This window comes from Eleutherodactylus coqui, unplaced genomic scaffold, assembly GCF_035609145.1.
Source record: "Eleutherodactylus coqui strain aEleCoq1 unplaced genomic scaffold, aEleCoq1.hap1 HAP1_SCAFFOLD_474, whole genome shotgun sequence".
Lineage (NCBI taxonomy): Eukaryota > Metazoa > Chordata > Amphibia > Anura > Eleutherodactylidae > Eleutherodactylus > Eleutherodactylus coqui.
In genome coordinates, this window is record NW_027102554.1 from 16,506 (window position 1) to 26,372 (window position 9,867).

The window sequence follows — 9,867 nt, forward strand, 5'->3', positions numbered from 1 at the left end:
ACCAATTACACGGGACATTTATCGTTCAGCGCTGTTCAAATTCCCGCGCGAGTTTGAACGATAGTCGTTGCATGTAAATGCAAGCAGAGACTGAACGACTGAGCGATAGTTGTTGAGTCATTCAGTTTCTGCATGCAGAAACATGAACTAGTAGCCGTTCAGAACTAAATGACTGAATGCTTATAGTGAATGGAGGCAGGCGGGGGAGAATGCTCCACAGCTGCCCTGCCTCCATGTCAGCTGCACTTTCAGCGATGCTCACTCCTGTGTAACAGCACAGGAGTGAGTTTCATTGGGACGAGTGTCGGGCATTGTTTGCCTGACAGTTTGTTCCGTGTAGATGGGGCTTAAATCTGTATCAGAGGCTCTGAATGAGCCTCCAATATAGATTTAAATATAGACTTATGTTTTTCAGTTTTAACACATTTTTGGATTATTTTTAGGTGCAGGCAGACGAACAGGTCCATGTATGCTATGTTAAACACATCTGCTCTCTCTAGGTGTGCTTCCCCAAGAAACTGGCAATAGCTGCACAAAGTATTCCTGAAGTGTGGGGACATGTTAATAATCTCAATTTGTTACTAACATAAACACAAAATACATATCAGAATATTTTTAGCACCCCACATATCACACGTGGATGGTTTATTTACACAGATTAGAGGTTAGCTGGATCAGCATGGAATGTGAGAACAGCCAGTATAAGGCGCCCTTATATTTGGCAAATAACCACAAAATCACACACAGTTACATAGTTAATATGCATGATAGGCACAAAGTTAAAAAGTAAAGAAGAAAAAAATTAAGATAATAAACTTTTAAAAAATCCCTCTTTTAACATACAATGGCGGCAGTAATTCGGACTAAACAAACACCCATTTATAAAATCCTGTAATGAACTAATGAATTTAACAGTTTATCTGAGGTATGGCTATCTCCTAAAGATAAATACAGCAGAACACACTTCTGTTGGGGCTTCCCTACAAAATGATGTAACCCATATCCACAGGACAGAGGATAACAATGTGATCAGTGGTGTCCGGCCGCTGGGACTCCTACAAGCATGAGAACGGTCGTAAAGTCCCTGCATGAATGGAGAGGTAGTCAAGCATATTCATTGAAACTCCATTAGTTTCAATAAGACTTCCAGGGATAGCTGAGCGCTTGAACTCAACTATCTATGACATTCCCACTGAACTATCTAGAGCAGCGAAGAGTATGTGTGACCACAGCTTCATTCATTTAAGGACCTTTAGAACTCAGTTTTTGTGACCGGTGGGGGTCCCAGCGGTTGGGTGCCAACTGATCAGTTATCATTAATTTCCAGGGACAACCTCTTTAATATACAAAGTACATTTATAAAGGTGTAGTTGTTTTCCAAGAGTGCCAGCTAGAGGCTAAATAGACACATTCATATCATTACAGGAGATTTATGATGCAAAATAAAGTTGTTATAGCGTATCTCTTGTTTCAAATCAGGCAGATTCTAATAACCACTGTTATGAGCAAAGCTAATTTATGTTGGCTTTTACCTCATTGCATTTTTTTGGGCTTCCTCTAAATCAACATTGTTTTCACAGTGCTCACACTTTTTGGTTTCCATATTGACTTGGAGAGTTATTTGATAATAAATGGTAGTAACCATGCTGAATATTGAGACAGAATGGGCTCTGTGAGGTGTTGTACAGCATGCAGCCAAGGAGAAATCGATGGAATGCACCACATATTTTACTAATTAAAACTTGATCATGAAACTATTTTTTTTAGAAACAATTTCTATTTTCTGCTATTTTTTATTCTGTTGTGTGTACATGACTATGGGGTTGACCATATTCACTGAACTGCAGTTAAAGCAACCCTCCAGTTTAGAGACCAAATTCTGTCCTGGGACTGGAGGGGTACTTTACCAGTTAAATCTTTTCTTCGTTGCCCCTCCGTTCTACTGGTTCAGGGCTTTTCTAGCAATCTAATGGACTCTGCGATTGGCTAGTTCTGATCGTGTGAGCATCGCTGGCCAATCACAAAGCAGCTACAGTGTATTGATAATAACACTATGGAAGCTCTGGTAATGTAAAAATGGCAACTATCTTGGCCACCTAAAAAACAGAACTGGAACACGCAGAATGAAGGCTAGGAGGAGAAAATTAAGAACTGGCAAGATACCCCTCAGCCTCGGGACCGAAATTTGTCCCGAAACCAGAAGGTCGCTTTAAAGGGGTTGTTACAGATAAAACTTTTATGTGAAAGAGTCCCACATGGCAAAAACATAATAAAGAGCTTATACTCACCTTACCCCACAAGTCTCTTGCTAGCAGATCCAGGTCTCTTCACTGCCATAATGTTTACACGCTGCGGCCACCTGTGTATGATCCATCGGCCAATCATTGGCTGCAGCAGCTTGTCATGTCCCATACACAGCGGCTGCAACATTACTGAGAAGACCCGGAACTACTGGTAGGGGACTAAAGGCCGATTTAGACTGGACGAATGTCAGGCAAACGATGCCCGACACCCGTCCCCGCACATGCTAGCTCCCGTGCTGCTGCATGGGAGCTAGTATCTTTGACTCACAGTGGGGAGGCTGGAGGAAAGCTCTCTCCTTGCGCTCCCCAGCCGCTCTTTATTCATTTAATATAGCGGACGTTCAGTACTGAATGGCTGCTATTTACACTGAACGATCATCGTTCAGCTCATCATCCATCGTTTATGCTGCATGGACGATGAGCTGATCGCTCAGTGTAAAAAACAGCAGTTATGTTAAGTCAATGGAGAAGGGCGGGGGAGAGAGGAGAGAAATCTCTTGCAGCCGCCCCGCCCCCCTGCTGGCCACTCTGTTAGCAAGCCAGCTTTACTAGCTCCCATGCAGCAGCATGGGAGCGAGAACACACAGGGACGAGTATCGGACATCGTTTGCCTGACAATCGTCCTGTCTAAATGGACCTTTACGGGGAGATGGGAGTATTAGCTTTCATTATGCTTTTGCCATGGAAAGGCAATGTTCAAATAAAAGTTTTATCTTGGACAATCTTTTTAACAGCATTTAGAGATATGATTTACAGCAGCCTCATGGATCATAGGAGCCTGTAGTCTGTCAACTGACTTCTATTGGAGAATGTTCTTTACATGCTCTGTGACCTGTGCAGAGGTCACTGTGTAGGGAGTGGAAGGAGGTGAGCTGTGACCATCATCTGAATGATGGATCCTGTATTATCTACGGTATATATAGGCATTATCGCTCATTGTAATCCTGCCTGTGACGATAACAAAATAACTTCTGAAAAGTGATCTCAAGTGAACAGTAAGCGTCAGGCTAATTAGGTGCAGTGGGCAGCATGAAACAGGAAAGAATTATGGATTTTTTAAAATATAGGTAGTGACATGGAAAATTTAAAAAAACACCAAAAGTCTTCAAAATAGGTTTATAACTTGATTCAACGATAGGTGATTAGATCAATTAATCATGTCAGCTTGAATGTGATGTCCAAATGACAGACAGCATGTTATAGAGCAGGAATAGCTAAGCAGATTGATGTATAGGTTTGTAGGAAAAAAATCAGTATAACTTGTATTTTATGCATTAAATCTCTGCTCATTCAGAGCTTAGAGGTCCAGTGGGCGGTCTTATCAGTGATTGACAGCTATGTGTGTATGATTGATTTTTAAAGGGATTCTGTCACCAGGTTCATGAAGTTTAGGACTTGGAGGTGGCCCTCGCGAGCCTTTTGCTTGATTTGTGCTACATGTTTAGCTAATATAATAATATGATACTCTAATATAAAAGGATATGTTTATATTAGAAAAAAGCCACTTAAATATAAAATATCAAAGTACAAAAAAGAACAATGAGAAATTGCAGAATAATCAGCTTTGAAGTTAAGAGGAATACGTTCACATTGATATGTCTTTGTGAACATTTGCTCAGTATAATACAGAAGACATGGAGTAGTGTATATTGTATTTTCCTATTAGCATATCTAAGTAGATGTGCTAGTTGTGGGCTAGTTTGGATCATAATTCGTGAAACTTTGCTTTTACTGTGGAGTATAGAAGTACATTTGTGTGGTCATTTGTGTAATATCTATGGATCTTAGGGTTGTTACAAGTTCAAGATTTATGACTTCTGATGGACATACACATCAGATATGGGATACACAAATAATGCCCCTTTTACACAAGCCGATTGTCGTTTGAACAAACGCACGAGCGAGTGACGTCACCGCTAATTCATTCGCAGTTGTCCGCGCTTGTACAACTGTTTAAACAGGCAGATCATCATTGAGAATTGTTCAATACTCATTCAGTGCTTCGCATTCCTATGTAAATAAGGGAGATGGAATAAATCATCCAGTGCCACCTAGTGAAAGGCAGCATTCCTTCAAGCCAAAGTCAGACTTTTTACACAAGCCTTGTTACAATGACCAGGAATTACAAGCAAAGCCAGACTCCAGGCTTTGCTTGTAATTCTCGGTCATTGTAACAAGGCTTGTATAAAAAGTCTGACTTTGGCTTGAAGGAATGCTGCCTTTCACTAGGTGGCACTGTGGAGGATTTATTCCATCTCCCTTATTTGCATATTACCCAGAGGAGCGTGCATGGCCATTTGAGTCTCCTTACTTAGTTTATAGTTGCTCTCCCTAAGGAGAAAGACAGGAATTAGGTTTACCTGTTAATTCCTTTTCTGGAGTCATCCTGACAGCATACACATGGAGGATGTCCGCTGGACACCTGTTGGGACAGAAAGCGGAAAACATACAAAAGGCAACTCCCACCACCGCTCACCAGTGTGTACCAAATAACTACAGTGACCCGGCTTTGCTTAACCAATCATTTTTAATACCGAAATCATAGTACAATACGTTACTTCACGTCGAAATTAACTGAAGGGGAGGGAAAAGCCCCTATGCTGTCAGGATGACTCCAGAAAAGGAATTAACAGGTAAACCTAATTCCTGTCTTCCCCTCGTCATCCTGACAGCATACACATGGAGGAATACCAACAACCAAGGGCTTTAGGGAGGGACCACTGCCTGCAGCACCTTCCGCCCAAAGGCCGTGTCACGGCTGGCCCCCACGTCCAGGCAATAGTGTTTTACAAAGGTATGGGTGCTTGACCATGTGGCGGCTCTGCAGATCTGGTCGGTTGTCGCCTGGGCTCTCTCCGCCCAGGAACAGGCAACCGCCCTGGTAGAATGGGCTCTAACTTCGCCCGGGAGTGGGATCCCTTGAGATCCATACGCCTCTTCTATGGCCCTCCTGACCCACCGCGCTAGGGAATCCTTAGTAGCGGCCCCTCCTCTGCGTGGACCCTGAAATTGAATGAAGAGGTTGTTAGATTTCCTGAAGGTATGTGAGACCTCTAAATACTTCAGGACTGCCCGTCTCACATCTAGGTTGTGGAACCTCTGTTCCGTAGTGTTACGGGGTTCCTGGTAGAAGGAGGGAAGTACTATTCTTTGCTCTCTGTGAAAGTCTGAGAGGACTTTCGGTTGAAAGAAAGGGTCAGGCTTGAACTCTATTTTGTCCGGGAAGATGGTCATATATGGGGCTTTAATAGAGAGGGCTTGGATTTCCCCGATCCGCCTGGCAGATGTAATGGCCACTAGGAAGGCAACCTTATAGTAGAGGGTCTTAACTGAGAGTTCTTCCAGGGGCTCGAAGGGGTGTGCGCAAAGGGCCTGCAAAACAAGGTTCAGGTCCCATGGGGGCATGGTTTTCCTTATAACGGGGTGGAGTCTGACTGCCCCTTTAAGGTATTTTTTAACTAGCCTGTGGTCGCCTAAGGGGAATTCAAAAAAGGCTCCCAGGGCGGCCACCTGGACCTTAAGGGTACCAGGTTTTAGCCCCATGTCCAGTCCATCCTGAAGGAACTCCAAAATCTTATTAATGTCGGGTTGTTGGAGGTCGTGAATACTATGCCCCAACCACCTACAGAAGGTATCCCACACCCTGGTGTATATATTCCTGGTGGATTTTTTGAGGCTCTCACATAAGGTGGTGGTCACCCTCCTTGATAGGCCCTGGTTCAGGTATTTTACCTGCTCAGCCTCCAGGCCGCCAGTCTGAACTGTCGGACTTTTGGGCAAATCAGGGGACCCGGTTGAAGGAGGTCGTCTCTCTGCGGCAGATGTAGAGGCTCCTGTGTCGATAGAGCGGCCAGGAGCGGGAACCAAGGTCTCTTGGGCCAGAATGGGGCCACCAGGATAACGGAGCCTGGGGACCCCTGGATTTTCCTTAGAACCCGAGGGATCAGGGGGATAGGTGGGAAGGCGTATGCCAGGTCCCACTCCCACGCCTGGGATAGTGCGTCTATTCCCAGGGAGCCCCCGTCTGCCCCCCTGGAAAAAAAACCCGGGACACTTGCTGTTCTCCCGAGAGGCGAACAAGTCCACCTTTGGTGTCCCCCATCTTTCCGTGATTAACTGGAATGCCTCTGGATGTAGTGCCCACTCCCCAGGGTCTATCCTCCTGCGGCTGAGGTAGTCTGCCATGGAATTCTCTGGGCCCCTTACGTGGTGCGCTGAGACGGAAGGTGTCCGCTGCTCTATCCCTCCGAGCGCTTTCGCCGCCAGGTCTTGTAGTTGGGGATTCCGCGTGGATCCCTGGTGGCAAATGAGGGACACAGTTGTTATGTTATCTGAAAAGATTTTAATGGGTCTATCCCCGATCTCTGTCTCGACGCCCCGGATGGCCCTCCAGACAGCGCAAAGCTCTTTGTAATTGAAAGATTGAGTAGCTTCCTTCTGGTTCCAGCCCCCCTGGACGTAATGACGGCCTGAGTGGGCCCCCAGCCAGTTGCGCTCGCGTCAGTGAAGATGGATACTGGGGATGCAGGGTCCCAAATCGTGGCCCTGGCAAGGTTGGAGATAGACGTCCACCATCCCAAGGAGGACTTTACTTTGTGGGTAAGGATGACGTCCTGATTCAGGGAAGCAGGTGATTTATCCCAGTTGCTCAGGATGAAGTCCTGGAGAGTTCTACAATGTAACTGGGCTCACGGGACTACTCCAATGCAAACTGTCATGAGGCCGAGAACCTTCATGCCCCTCCTAAGGGAGACTTGGGTGGCTAACGAAAGTGCCTGGCTCTCGTCTTGGATCGTTTTTTGCTTTTCTAGAGGAAGGGAAGAACACTGGAGGTGTGAGTCCAGAATGACTCCCAGGAACTTTTTCCTTTGTTCGGGCAGAAGACTGGATTTGTCGAAGTTGATGATCCAACCTAATGACTCGAACAGGCGGAGTGCAAGGTTGACCCGGCGCTGGAGTTCCGAAGCTGATCCTGCTATGAGCAGGAAATCGTCGAGGTATGGGACAATCAGCACCTTGTCCGTTCTTAGTGCCGCCACCATCTCTAACACTAGCTTGGAGAATACCCGAGGTGCGGAGGAAATCCCGAACGGCAGGCACGAAAACTGGAAATGAGAGACTGACCCTTCTATCACCAGGGCGAATCTCAGAAACTGTTGGGAATCTGAGTGTATGGGGACGTGATAGTAGGCGTCCTTTAAGTCCACCGTGGCCATGACGCTATCTGGTGCGATTAGGGGGATCGCTGACCTCACTGATTCCATTTTAAATCTTTGGTATGCTATAGATTTGTTCAGGTGTTTCAAGTTAATTATGGTTCTATAGTAACCGTTAGGTTTTTTGATGAGAAACAAGGGGGAGTAGCACCCCTTAAACAGTTCTTCTGCGGGAACCGGAGTGATGGCCCCTAGGGACAACAGGTCCCGTACCCCCGACTGGAGGGCCCGAGCCGACGCGGGTGACTAGCAGGGGGTAACCACAAACCTCCTGGGAGGAGGGGAGGAAAATTCAATTTTATAGTCCTCCGAGACTAGGCGTAAGGCCCAGGGATTGGAGGTTATTTCGCTCCATTTACTGGCGAACCCCCTAAGTCTACCCCCCACTTGCCGGATCCCGGAGGGCGGATTCTCACCCTTTCCGCCTTTGGGGTAGGACCAGCGTCCGGTTTTTCCCTTCCCCCTGTATGTTCTAGGGGAAACGAAGAGAGGAGGGTAGGAGGAGGAAGGCCGCTTGATGGGTTTCTCTGATGGTAGTCCCTGACTCTTGTCTGATGCCTTCTCTAGGAGTGTATCCAGGGAACGCCCGAAGATCCGGCGTCCTTGGAAGGGCAAGGAACAGAGCCTGTTCTTTGAGGCATTGTCCCCCATCCAGGCCTTTACCCAGACGGCCCTCCTGGCTGTGTTTGAGAGCGCTGCTGAACGGGCCCCGAACCTCACTGACTCCATAGAGGCATCTGCCAGGAAGCCGGTTGCCTGTTGGAGGAGGGGAAGGCAGTTGGAGATGTCTTCCCTCGAGCCCCTTTGAGTCACCAGTGTCTGGAGTTGGTCTAACCAGACAGTCATAGATCTCGCTACAGACGTGGCCGTGATGTTGGCTTTAATGGTGAGGGCAGCAGTCTCCCAGGCCTTTTTCATTGCCGAATCCACTCTGGTATCCAGTGGATCCCGCAATTGGGAAATGTCCTCAAAGGGGAGGGCCGCCTTCTTTGAGACCCTGGCGACCGCCAAATCCACTTTAGGGACGGTTTCCAGGAACTCAATGTCTTCCGGGGTGAAGACCATCGGATCTTTGAATTCTTTAGACAGAAAAAACTTGTGTTCTGCCTGTTTCCACTCGGTCAGGATTAGCTGTTTCCAGATGTCATTAACCGGGAATGACGGTTTGGGCTGCGGTAGGAGTCCCCGGAACAGGCTATCCTGAAAGGATGGCTGTTGCGGCGTCTCTTCCTCCACCTGCATGGTGCGTCGGACCGCGGTTAATAGTTGCCCCAGGTCCGCCGATGAGAAGAAGCATGGATTCTGAGGGGGAATCTTCTAAGAGCCCTTCCTCAGAGTCCGACTCTTTCATCCGTGACCGCCTTACCCTTTTCGTGGGGAGCGGAAAGGAAAGACATGAGAGAGAGGCTTCAATTTCCTCGCGGATTCATAGATCGGATATCTGATATGCCCGAGGAGCCTTCCTCACGGACCACTTTCTCTGTGCAGTCTGCGCATATGGGCTTGGTGTGGCCCTCGTCTAGTCGCCGCAAGAAGACCGGACACTTGCGCACTCGCTTCTTGGCCTCTCTGACCTTTTGTGCTTCTCTGTCCTAAGAGACGGAGACAGCAAAAAGGGAATTTTCCAGCACCTGATATTCTTTCTTCTCCCTGGTGCGAGACCCAAGGAGGTCTACTCACCAGCAGGCTGCTCTCCGCGTCCTCTCTGGCCGACATCTTCTTCTAAGGTGCAGACAGAAGACATGCGGGGACAATCCAGCTTTTCCTTTTTTTTTTTTTTTTTGAATTTTCAAATTTTGGGGCCCATTTTTCGAGGCCCCGCCCCCCCGTGACGCGGCCGCGCTGACGTCATGCCGCCGCGTCAGACCCGGGGGATACCCCATACGTCGGGACGCTTCTGAAGAGGACAGACTATGTTTGGAGGCGCCGGCCGGACCCGCGCTTTCTCCCCGCTGGCATACCTGCTTAGATGCTCTGGGTCCCCGCCCGGAGGCGCCGGCGTTTCGGAGGGCGGCTTCCAAGCCTTGCAGGTACCGGAGCTGTATCTTCCCAGTGCGACAACCCCACTGGGCAGCGCACTGGGGAAGGATTTCCCCGCAGGGAACATGATGCTGGTTAGGTCCTGCGGGTGAGGGTCCCCACGTAGGGTCTCACCCGCGCAAGCCCTGCAGCCCGAACAGAGTCGTCCCCCCACGGGCGGGCAGGCTGCATAGGAGTTTCTTTCTTCCTTTTTTTTTTTTTTCTCCTCCAGCATACACCTGGAGGCTTCCGCTTGGACTGTCCTGTAGGGACAGGAAGACACTGGTGAGCCGGTGGTGGGAGTTGCCTTTTGTATGTTTTCCGCTTCC